Raw genomic sequence first — 12049 nt, forward strand, 5'->3', positions numbered from 1 at the left:
TCCCCTGCAACAGGACAAAGAAACTTAGGCTTTGGGTGGTTAATCAGTGAAGGATCTAAACAGAGTTTGGGCTTGGGATATTAAAGAAGTAATGTGGTTTGCTTACACATACAGGATTCTTGGCCCCAAATTCCCTATCTTTGGGGATAAGTGTGCCCTGCTACTTCCAGAAGCAAGGAATGTACCTTTTACATGAGACATTTATTTCCTGCTTTCAGGGAGACAGAGAGGAAAGTCAAAGTGTCCCTCTGATGCTGAAAGCTCAACCTCTGTGCACCAGTGCCAAATGGAATCTCAGAGACAGAGCTTTGGGTGAAGTAAAAAAGAATAACTTTATTGTCTTGCCAGGCAAAGGGGGACACAGTGGGCTCCTGCCCTCGAAAACTGTGTCTCTCAACCCAAGAGAAATTGATGATGAGTTTTTATAGCAATGGTTTAGGGTGGGGTTGCTGATAAGATTAGCGTGTGTGCAGGGCCTGCACTCCTTTAATCTCCTCTCAGTTAGTCTCCTAGTTTTGATGAGCTTCTCTGGTTCCTTTAATCTTGCCTCAGGTGGTTTCTTCGTTGCTGCTTCCTTGTCTCTGCACCCCCCCTCTTCCCCAACTGGCAACTGTTCAAACCTGCCATTTGGAACCCAGGAAGGTCATGGAGGCTGGAGTCTGTTCTCTACAAACAAGAAATGGGGGACAGAAAGGCCTTCGTGCCCAGGAGCCCCACAAGGTCCTGCTTGGTTTCAGCTCTTTGCGTGGGTTGTTTCTTATGTGGACAAAGCATGTTGCCTACCATTCCAGTAAACAACAAATGTTGCCCACCATCAAGACATCAGCCACTGCAGCTGCCCCCAGACAGTGCACCCTGAGGAGAGTTCAGGATGGAGGAAAACAGGAAACATTCTGTGTTTTGTATACTGGTCTTAGATAGTTAAGATGCAAGTCTAAGGAATACTTTCAGTGAGCTCAGATTCTTGCATCTTCCCATACACAGAAATACACTAAAATCATTAACTCGAGATGTCTGTGTTTTGTGATTAGCCCTAATCTTTTGATGTTCAACTACATGTTTTTTCCTTCCTCCCAGCAAAAACTCCTATATATCCTGGCTCCTCCCTGTCTCTTCTAAGCAGTTTCTCAGAGCTATCTGAGAGGCTGTGTCCCAGGCTATAGTCCTTAGTAAGATCCCTGAATAAAACTTAACTTGCAACTTTCAGGTTGTGCGGTTTTCTTCAGTAGACACTTAAGTAACCTTCAAAATAATTAATATGCCGTTGAGGCGTATTTGGGGGCGGCTTTCCCTGGGCACTTTATCTTTCACAGCACTCTCCTGTTTTCTTTTCTTTCCCCACTCCCTCTGCTTCTCTTGTGTCTCTTTATCTCTCCCTGACTCAGATCGACTTTCTGGGAGGGGAGGTGATGGGTAGTTTGTTTAGTTGGTAAATTTCCCTACAAAAAGGAACAAAGGTACAAACTCTTTAACCAGTAACACATTACTTGTCCTGTTTGAGGACACAGGTTTTGCCCATCTTGTGGCCTAGCCCTGTGTCCATTCATGTCTTAGGCCAGATTCACCTTCCCATGGGTACCTTCTCTTCCACACATTATGGAGCTATGAAAGCAGACACGATCAAGCGACCTGACCTGGGAATAATTGAGAACTTGGATAAAGGACTGTGCTTCCATACAGAGGCAACTTGGAAAAAAGGCAAACACACAAGGATGTTAAGCTGATAAGTGTCAACACAGGAAGGGAAACCAAAGTGCCACACAATTTACATTTTTCTTATATAAAGGAAAATCAGCCCTTCCTGTTGTAAGGGAAGTCAGCCCTTCCTATTTGGATGGCCAGCAAAGCTGACACCATTGAGAAACTACCCACGATTCCTGGGTAATTGATGTGCCTTTCTCAGCAGCTGCTGTTATTCATTTAAAGTCTTTTCTCTGTGACTCCGGAAAGCTGCAGAAATACTCAGCAGCAGGTTATTAGTTTAAAGTCCCGCAGCTGGAGGTGTTCACTGGTACTGCATGGACTTATGCAAACAGCAGACTTTGCTCTTGAGATGGAGCAAATACATCAGCATCCAGAAGATGACCACGTTAAAGGGTATGGTGGGCAAGGGAAGCCAACTATCTGGCACTCCCCACAACTGCAAAAGGTCTAAGGTCAATAAGACCTAAAAGGGGCTGCTGATGGCAATACTGAAGCCTTATGCTAAAGGTCAGCTGGGAGAAGTTGCAGTGGTGTGTCCAGAAGAGAGGTGAGCCCCTGATTGACTTAATCGGTAGTTTGTTGAGATTTTCTCAGAAATTATTGGCATGGATCCAAGGGCAGATCAAAATTGCCCTTTGGCCCTAACCAGGCATATCTTGGCTGTCTTGCCAAATATCAAAGTGCACATTAAGGAAAAAGGTGATAGGAAGGCAGGGAGGGACTAGTACTCAAATTTTAGCAGCAGCTACTCAGCTGGGCACAATGTAGATCTAGACAACGAAGCAAAAAGATTAAAGACAGCTGTGCTGGTTCTTCACTAAAGGGAATAATCCCTTCTGGCCAACCTCTGAAGGGAGTTCCACGGACACTCCATCCAGACTACAGAAATAGGTCCGCACAAGCAGGTCAAGTTGACAGCAGTTACTAGAGCTGCATTTCTTGGTTCTGGATTTTAAATGAATATATAGACTATATCTACTACTAATAAATACGTTTGGCATCTGTCATACAACAAAGCGATTTTTTTTTAAATGGAGGATTTTTTACGTCTCTGGGTACTAAGAATATCTCATGGAAAAGTGAGAGCTGATGTGGTAGAGACTTTACAACTGCCTGCTCAGATATCAGGGATTCGTTTTGCTGACAGAGCTGCAGAAGTTGCTGTTAAAACATGGCAAATTCCAAACTTAGAATCTCCCTTTTTGATACAATAAGAAATATTGTTCACTTAAAAAAATATGCTAAACAAAAGAAAATGGATGATAAAAGGGACTAAAAGAAATTTGACTGGACTACGGATATTACCTAACAAAATAATTCCTGTACCACAGTTTCCAACTGCTTGTTCTGTTCTGTGTCATCAACAGAATCAGCTGAATAAAACAGGGATTTTAAAGACACTAGACTCTTACAAAGCACATCAAAGGGATACAATTATTACAAATATATTTTTTAAATGTGCTATTTGTCAACAGAATTCTTTACAGGCTACTCCCATGATAAGCACAGAATGTTCTTCCTGACCAACTCTTCCAAAAGCCAGGTGGCAGCTGGGCTTCATAAAACCAATATTTGTGAAAAGTTAAGAGATTTTGTCTAGTTATGGTATGTATGAGGCCTAAAATCTTTCCTTCTTCAAAAAAAAATTTTTTTCAGGTGATGGTAAAGACTCACAATAAATATAATTTCTACTTTTGGGTTACCAGAGCATTTAAATCAGACAGAGGAAGTAATTTTATTTTTGGCAAGTAATTATGCAAATATTTACAGATTCCTGAAGTCCTTAGTGCTCTAGAAAATTGAATGAGTAAATCAAACTGTATAAAACTCATTAGCTAAGGTTCTGAAACCCTATGTCAAGACGGCCTTCAGCTTTACCACTAGCCTTGTCAAAAATGAGAGCGGTTCCTACCAGCAAACACGGAATCTTTTTCTTTAAATTTATGTGTGGCAAGACTGTAAATGTTGGTCTGATACAACATTCTGTATGTGATTTCATTGAATTCTGTCATGATTATGTCCAATACTTAACAGGGTTTCTTTCCTTAGAAATGCTGAGACATAAAGCCATAATGATCTAGAAGGACCTGGAAGAAGTCAGCCACTCCTACTGACCAGATTTCATCTACATACAAATGTTGTACAGCAAGGAAAAGACAGGCTGTCATCATACTGGGAGAGACCCTTTCAAGTGTTGCTATCAATATGAAAAACAAATGAACAAAAAACTGGATGGAGTCGTGCTCTCCATGGGAGCCTCTTAAGATGACTAGATTGCAGTTCCCACAAAGGAAATTTTAGTTTTCCAGAGTGATTGATATTGGTACTGAACGTAGCTGAATGTAGGTATTCTAGCAAACTTATTACTGTTCTCATAGGTGCATTGCTGTCTTATTCACAGTAGAGTTGTTTCAGTTACTTTAAGAATCACATTTTACTAGAAAACAAACATATCATTTGTTACATCACTTTTTCTTTCTGAACTCCTAGAAATGGTTCCCAGAGTCTCATTTCCAATCAGTTCTAAATTGTACTTCCAGTATAAACAGGGTCTGGATTTATAAGTTAAAATATCTGACTACTGATAGAGTAAAAATGGATTATCTTCATTAGGAATTTTTGATAATAAGAAAGTAATGGTAACTAATATGCATCCAGGTACTCAAGCTCTAAATCTGACCCCAAAACTTTTTATTTACTGGTATGATTAAAGGATGAAGAACAAAAAAGAAAACACTAATAATAGACAAACAGAAATTTGGCACTTATATATAGATTCTGAAAAGACAATTCTAATGTCACTTGATCAACTTTGAGATGCTAGCTATCTTTAATCCCAATATTGATACGTAAACAAAGGTGAATGCCTGTTAGTCACGTAGATCTTATAATAGTTGCCTATTATAACTCTGTGACTATTAATTTAGACCCAGTGCAAAAAAAAAAAAAAAAAAAGTGGCCCATAGGGTGTGTTTGTTTTCAGAAACAATTAAAGCCATATACATTAAACACTGGACTTTCAATCTGTACCTTTCAGTGAGTGCCTCGTAAGACTTTACTCCTAGATGCTGGTCACAAGTGTCTTTGTGTTTCACATCTAGGAACAATCATGGGAAGATAGAACAAATACTAAAGGGCTAAATTGTTGCACAAAAGTGATAGTACTTATGTGACTGACTGGAATTCAGGGCCAGAAATATACTGGGCCTCACAAGGAAAACTCTTAATTAAAAATTTAGATTATCACGCTCCAGTGTTAAGCTATCCTTTAGGCTTAGATTGGGTAAGACTTTATAAGGTACTACCAGTTATTCATTTGAACTCCAGTAATTCATTTGAAAATATAAGTATAGACATCACAAATATTTGTAAAATATAAGTATAGACATCACAAATATTTGTAAAATTAATGTATGACTAAACAAAAGTTTTGTGTGTTGCTAATTAAGAATTTGATTTAACCATATACCATTTGTATGATATGGTTAAAGATTATTACTCCAGACAAACAATGTATGGATTCTTTTTGAAATTTATTAATTTTGTTATTCGATCAGACTCTGACTATTGCTTCACGTTGTTTTCTGCTATGCACTTGCTAGTTATTTAGTGGGTGACAATTTGTCCAGAGAAAGGTGAATATAGCAATGGCATTAGAAATTTGTGGTATCACTGTATTGTAGTACTAAAGGGAGGGCTCTAATGGTAAATACAAACTGAAAAAGAAAAAAAATAATTCTCTTTGTTGAAAATAAGGAAAGAGACTTCCATTCTCTCACTTTCTTAGAACATTCACTTTAGAAAACTTATCACTGAGAGTTTTCTCTCTCTTTGACATGTATGTAAATGCTTTTAACTGCTAAATAAGCTCTTGCCAAGTTTATGGCCCACAAGAGTCTTCCTCAAGGACCTTGGAACTGAGTCCTTAAAATGTAATGCACAGGGAGATCAACTTGGTGCTTTGTGACCACCTAGAGGGGTGGGATAGGGAGGGTGGGAGGGAGGGAGACGCAAGAGGGAAGAGATATGGGAACATTATGTATATGTATAACTGATTCACTTTGTTATAAAGCAGAAACTAACACACCATTGTAAAGCAATGATACCCCAACAAAGATGTATTAAAAAAAAAAAAAAAAAGTAATCATCAAGGAAGATAGCAGCCCTGGGAGGGTAGGAGCCTTGCTCTAAGCTGCAAAACTACCACCTGTCATAAAGATATGAGAACTTATTTTCCTCTGGATAGCACAGAAGATCATCCCAATTACCCAGTACATTTAGGATGAACTGTATGTGAAAAATACTGCTGTTAAGTCCTCTCAGTGAGGACTATGTATTGTTTATCTTGGGAACATGCATGTGATGGGCTGTATCTGCCTGATTATCTAAAAGGGTGAGATTCCTTTCTGTCTTTGCCATTTCTTAGTGGATTTCCTGTGATGGGAATCACAATCTGCTTTCCTGTTTATTCAATAATAAAACTGTTTACTTTCTCTTCTGCCTTTGTGGGGAGGTTTCCTGGGTTGGGAGGAGATTTTGTTTTTAATTATTTCTCCTCAAATAGTGTCATAAATTTATTTGTTTACATCAACTGGTAGAGAATGCCTGAAAGGAAGAGTCCATATATTGCTTACGTTTTCATATCCATGCCTAGTATTATTAGGTATTCAATAAATGTAGGTTAAACCTTATTATATTCAGTGGCCATTATATTAATATATGTGTGATGATGAATGTTTAAAATATTGAAAGAGAGAAAGTGCTTTGCCTTCAAAAGCAGACTACAGCTCTTTGCCTCTAGCATGCTCTTGTACCAGCTTTTCTTTCCTCTTCCCCAATAAACCACTTTTTATGCCCCAGATTTTCTGAAATATTTTTCCATAATTCCTCAAATCTTCACTTTTCATGGCCCTGTATTTTTACATGTATCCTTGCTCCCCTTGCCCTCACCTCAGAAATGCCCTCCTACAACCAAATTCTTCTACATACAGCCTACCCATCATACTGGCAGATGTGTTTGTATACAGGGAAGAGAAAGGATGACCCAAAGATAGGAGTGGGAGGTAGATTTACTTTTGAAAGGTGCATCTATGTGTACCTTTTACATTGTGTTCTAGGCATGCATTAGCTATTCAAAAAACAGATAAAATATATTAAATATTCAATACATTTCAATAGGGAACATAAGAGTCCCTTCCTGTAGGAATTCACCCTTACCCTCTGTTGGCAAGGGTATTAGCCACGTTAAAGTAGAGCTCTGCTTAGGAACCAGTCACATGGTCACTGCTTAATAAAGGACTGCTGAGTGAATGAATAAACAGGAGGAAGCTTGTGTTATCAGGTTACCAATGGCCCTAGCATTTTAAGGGGGAAAAAAAAATCTATTCCAACTGCTATGGACAAGAAATGACAAAGCTCACTTTTAAGTTTTCTGACTAAAGAAAAGAGGCAAGTTTTAGAAAAGAATTAATCTCTGTCTTGAAATCAACAGCCTCTTGCTCACACGGACAGGTTAAAAACAACTTTTAAGCAAAAACTCCAGATGAAACAGGTCTTTCTTAACCAGAGTGACATTCTGTTCCTGCCTGTGACTGCACTACGTTCAATGATTCCATTTCAGTGGCTCTCAACACAGACACTGTAAGACAAAACACTCCTTAATGAGAAAAAAGTATGTCAGAAGTAAAACCCAATAATAGCTGATTCAATAGTATATCTCTTTCAAGAGGTATTTACATTATATTTGGTATTATGCTTTTCACAAGTACCTAAAAATGTTAAATGAAATAAAAGTGCCTGCTAAAAAGTAAAATGATCATGATCATGACACGATTACAACTATCATAAAGTCTCAAACTACAAAGTATTTGTTTATTTAATATTATTTATGTGCAAATTCTGAGAACATTATGCAACAGGTATTTCCCTCTGTTTTAGTGTGTCATACAAACTGTGGGGTATTCTGGAGTGAATGGTACACAGTCAGAGAAGGAGAACGTACAACAACCTAATTTCTTTTCCAATGTAATCTAAGTTGAGAAAAATTACATAGGGAATAACTGGATCAAAGAAGCCATTCTAGATGAGTTAAGAAATAGCAGTGACCATAAGGACAATGTTTTTTAAAAGTGACTTGAGTAGAGTTGCATATTTGTTTTTTAGACTGTCTTTGCTTAATAATTAGCATATAAATGGTCCCAACTAGGATTGAACGGTAACGTGTCACTAACCTCACTTACAGTACCTAAAGGAGGCATCCACATTTAAATTTGGGGGAAATTAGTCTAACTAACCTCTCCTGAGTGTAATAATCTTGAAGCAGCCACAGCCACACTGAGCTCAGATCGAGATACACACACACGTACGTGCACACTTAGCAGGAATGAAAACATTCAATAACACTATTTTCTCAAAGGAAATCTTAGTGATATCTTAAGATATTGTCTTCTAATATTGAGCCAAGTATGTTCCCTGAAAAAGTCTTCCCTTCATTTATTTATTGAGTTATATGGCAATTTATTTCATCTTTAATTCATTACTTTACTCGTTCTTCATTTAACAAATGTCTAAAAAGCACCTACTTCAGGTAAAGCACAATTCTGGACCCAGTAGGAGACCCAAAGAAAAATAAGACATGTTCCCACCTTTATGAGGTCTGCTGTCTAATAGGGAAGCTAGGGCTACGAACAGGAGCAAGTTCAAAAGAACATGATAAGAGAGGTTGCCAGCAGGGGGAGGGAAGGCAGGAGGGACAATACAAGGGTAGGGAACTAAGAGGTACAAGCTATTCTGTATAAAATAAGCTACAGGGTTATACTGTACAACACAAGGAATAGGCCGATATTTTATAATAACTATAAATGGAGTATAACCTTTAAAAATTGAGAACCACGATATTGCACACCTGTAAACTTATATCATACTATACATCAACCATACTTCAACAGAAAAAAGAAAAAACCAAAACCCAAAACAAACAATATAATGAGCTTTAAAAATTGAGTTCCTACTATGTGACTAGCACCGTGTTAAGCAATTACTTCTTTATTGTGATGCCATAAAACAGATTTTAGTCAAACACGTAGGGAGTTCAGAGAGATTTCTACTCTCCAAAAGGCAAAGTGAATAAGGGTTAAGAACAAGGTCGGGTCTTCCGGGAAGACGGCGGAAGAATAAGACGCGGAGATCACCTTCCTCCCCACAGATACATTAGAAATACATCTACACGTGGAACAACTCCTACAGAACACCCACTGAATGCTGGCAGAAGACCTCGGACCTCCCAAAAGGCAAGAAACCCCCTACGTACCTGGGTAGGGCAAAAGAAAAAAGAATAAACAGAGTCAAAAGGATAGGGACTGTACCTGCACCAGCGGGAGGGAGCTGTGAAGGAGGAAAGCTTTCCACACACTAGGAGCCCCTTCGCGGGCGGAGACTGCAGGTGGCGGAGGGGAAAGCTTCGGGGCCGCGGAGGAGAGCACAGCAACGGGTGCGGAGGGCAAAGCGGAGAGATTCCCGCACAGAGGATCAGGGCCGAACGGCACTCACCAGCCCGAGAGGCTTGTCTGCTCACCCGCCGGGGCGGGTGGGGCTGGGAGCTGAGGCTTGGGCTTCGGTCGGAGCGCAGGGAGAGGACTGGGGTTGGCGGCGTGAACACAGCCTGAAGGGGGTTAGTGCGCCACGGCTGGCCGGGAGGGAGTCCGGAGAAAGGTCTGGACCTGCCGAAGAGGCAAGACACTTTTTCTTGCCTCTTTGTTTCCTGGTGCGCGAGGAGAGGGAATTAAGAGCGCTGCTTAAAGGAGCTCCAGAGACGGGCGCGAGCCACGGCTAAAAGCGCGGACCCCAGAGACAGCATGAGACGATAAGGCTGCTGCTGCCGCCACCAAGAAGCCTGTGTGCGAGCACAGGTCACTATCCACACCTCCCTTCCAGGGAGCCTGTGCAGCCCGCCACTTCCAGGGTTCCGGGATCCAGGGACAACTTCTCCGGGAGAACGCACGGCACGCCTCAGGCTGGTGCAACGTCACGCCGCCCTCTGCCGCCGCAGGCTCGCCCCGCACTCCGTGCCCCTCCCTCCCCCCGGCCTGAGTGAGCCAGAGCCCCCGAATCGGCGGCTCCTTTACCCCGTCCTGTCTGAGCGAAGAACAGACGCCCTCCGGCGACCTACACGCAGTGGCAGGGCCAAATCCAAAGCTGAGCTCCGGGAGCTGTGCGAACCAAGAAGAGAAAGGGAAATCTCTCCCAGAAGCCGCAGAAGCAGCGGATTAAAGCTCCACGATCAACCTGATGTACCTGCAGCTGTGGAACACCTGAATAGACAACGGATCATCCCAAATTAAGGAGGTGGACTATGAGAGCAAGATTTATGATTTTTTCCCCTTTTCCTCTTTTTGTGCGTATGTGTATGCGTCTGTGTGAGATTTTGTCTGTATAGCTTTGTTTCCACCATTTGTCCTAGGGTTCTATCCATCCGTTTTTTGTTTTAATTTTTTTTCTTAATAATTTTTTATTTTAATAACTTTATATTTTATCTTACTTTATTTTATTTTACTTTATCTTCTTTTCTTTTTTTCCTTCCTTCCCTCCTTCCTTCCTTCCTCCCTCCCTCTCTCATTCCCTCCTTTCTTTCTTTCTTTCTTTCTTTCTTTCTACTGCTACTGATTCTTTCTTTCTCCTTTTTCTCCCTTTTATTCTGAGCCATGTGGATGAAAGGCTCTTGGTGCTGCAGCCAGGAGTCAGTGCTGTGCCTCTGAGGTGGGAGAGCCAACTTCAGGACACTGGTCCACAAGAGACCTCCCAGCTCCACATAATATCAAATGGCGAAAATCTCCCAGAGATCTCCATCTCAACACCAGCACCCAGCTTCACTCAACGACCAGCAAGCTACGGTGCTGGACATACTATGCCAAACAACTAGCAAGACAGAAACACACCACCACCCATTAGCAGAGAGGCTGCCTAAAATCATAATAACTCCACAGACACCCCAAAACACACCACCAGACGTGGACCTGCCCACCAGAAAGACAAGATCCAGCCTCATCCACCAGAACACAGGCACTAGTACCCTCCACCAGGAAGCCTACACAACTCACTAAGCCAACCTTAGCCACTGGGGACAGACACCAAAAACAACGGGAACTACGAAACTGCAGCCTGCAAAAAGGAGACCCCAAACACAGTAAGATAAGCAAAATGAGAAGACAGAAAAACACACAGCAGATGAAGGACCAAGATAAAAACCCACCAGACCTAACAAATGAAGAGGAAATAGGCAGTCTACCTGAAAAAGAATTCAGAATAATGATAGTAAAGATGATCCAAAATCTTGGAAATAGAATAGAGAAAAATGCAAGTAACATTTAACAAGGACCTAGAAGAACTAAAGAGCAAACAAACAGTGATGAACAACACAATAAATGAAATTAAAAATACTCTAGATGGGATCAATAGCAGAATAACTGAGGCAGAAGAATGGATAAGTGACCTGGAAGATAAAATAATGGAAATAACTACTGCAGAGCAGAATAAAGAAAAAAGAATGAAAAGAACTGAGGACAGTCTCAGGGACCTCTGGGACAACATTAAACGCACCAACATTCGAATTATAGGAGTTCCAGAAGAAGAAGAGAAAAAGAAAGGGACTGAGAAAATATTTGAAGAGATTATAGTTGCAACTTCCCTAATATGGGAAAGGAAATAGTTAATCAAGTCCAGGAAGCACAGAGAGTCCCATACAAGATAAATCCAAGGAGAAATATGCCGAGACACATATTAATCAAACTGTCAAAAATTAAATACAAAGAAAACATATTAAAAGCAGCAAGGGAAAAACAACAAATAACACACAAGGGAATGCCCATAAGGTTAACAGCTGCTCTTTCAGCAGAAACTCTGCAAGCCAGAAGGGACTGGCAGGACATATTTAAAGTGATGAAGGAGAAAAACCTGCAACCAAGATTACTCTACCCAGCAAGGATCTCATTCAGATTTGATGGAGAAATTAAAACCTTTACAGACAAGCAAAAGCTGAGAGAGTTCAGCACCACCAAACCAGCTTTACAACAACTGCTAAAGGAACTTCTCTAGGCAAGAAACATGAGACAAGGAAAAGATCTACAAGAACGAACCCAAAACAATTAAGAAAATGGGAATAGGAACATACATATCGATAATTACCTTAAATTTAAATGGAATAACTGCTCCCACCAAAAGACACAGATTGGCTGAATGGATACAAAAACAAGACCCATATATGTGCTGTCTACAATAGACCCACTTCAGACTTAGAGAAACATACAGACTGAAAGTAAGGGGATGGAAAAAGATATTTCATACAAATGGA

This window comes from Orcinus orca, chromosome 4 (genome assembly GCF_937001465.1).
Source record: "Orcinus orca chromosome 4, mOrcOrc1.1, whole genome shotgun sequence".
Classification (NCBI taxonomy): domain Eukaryota; kingdom Metazoa; phylum Chordata; class Mammalia; order Artiodactyla; family Delphinidae; genus Orcinus; species Orcinus orca.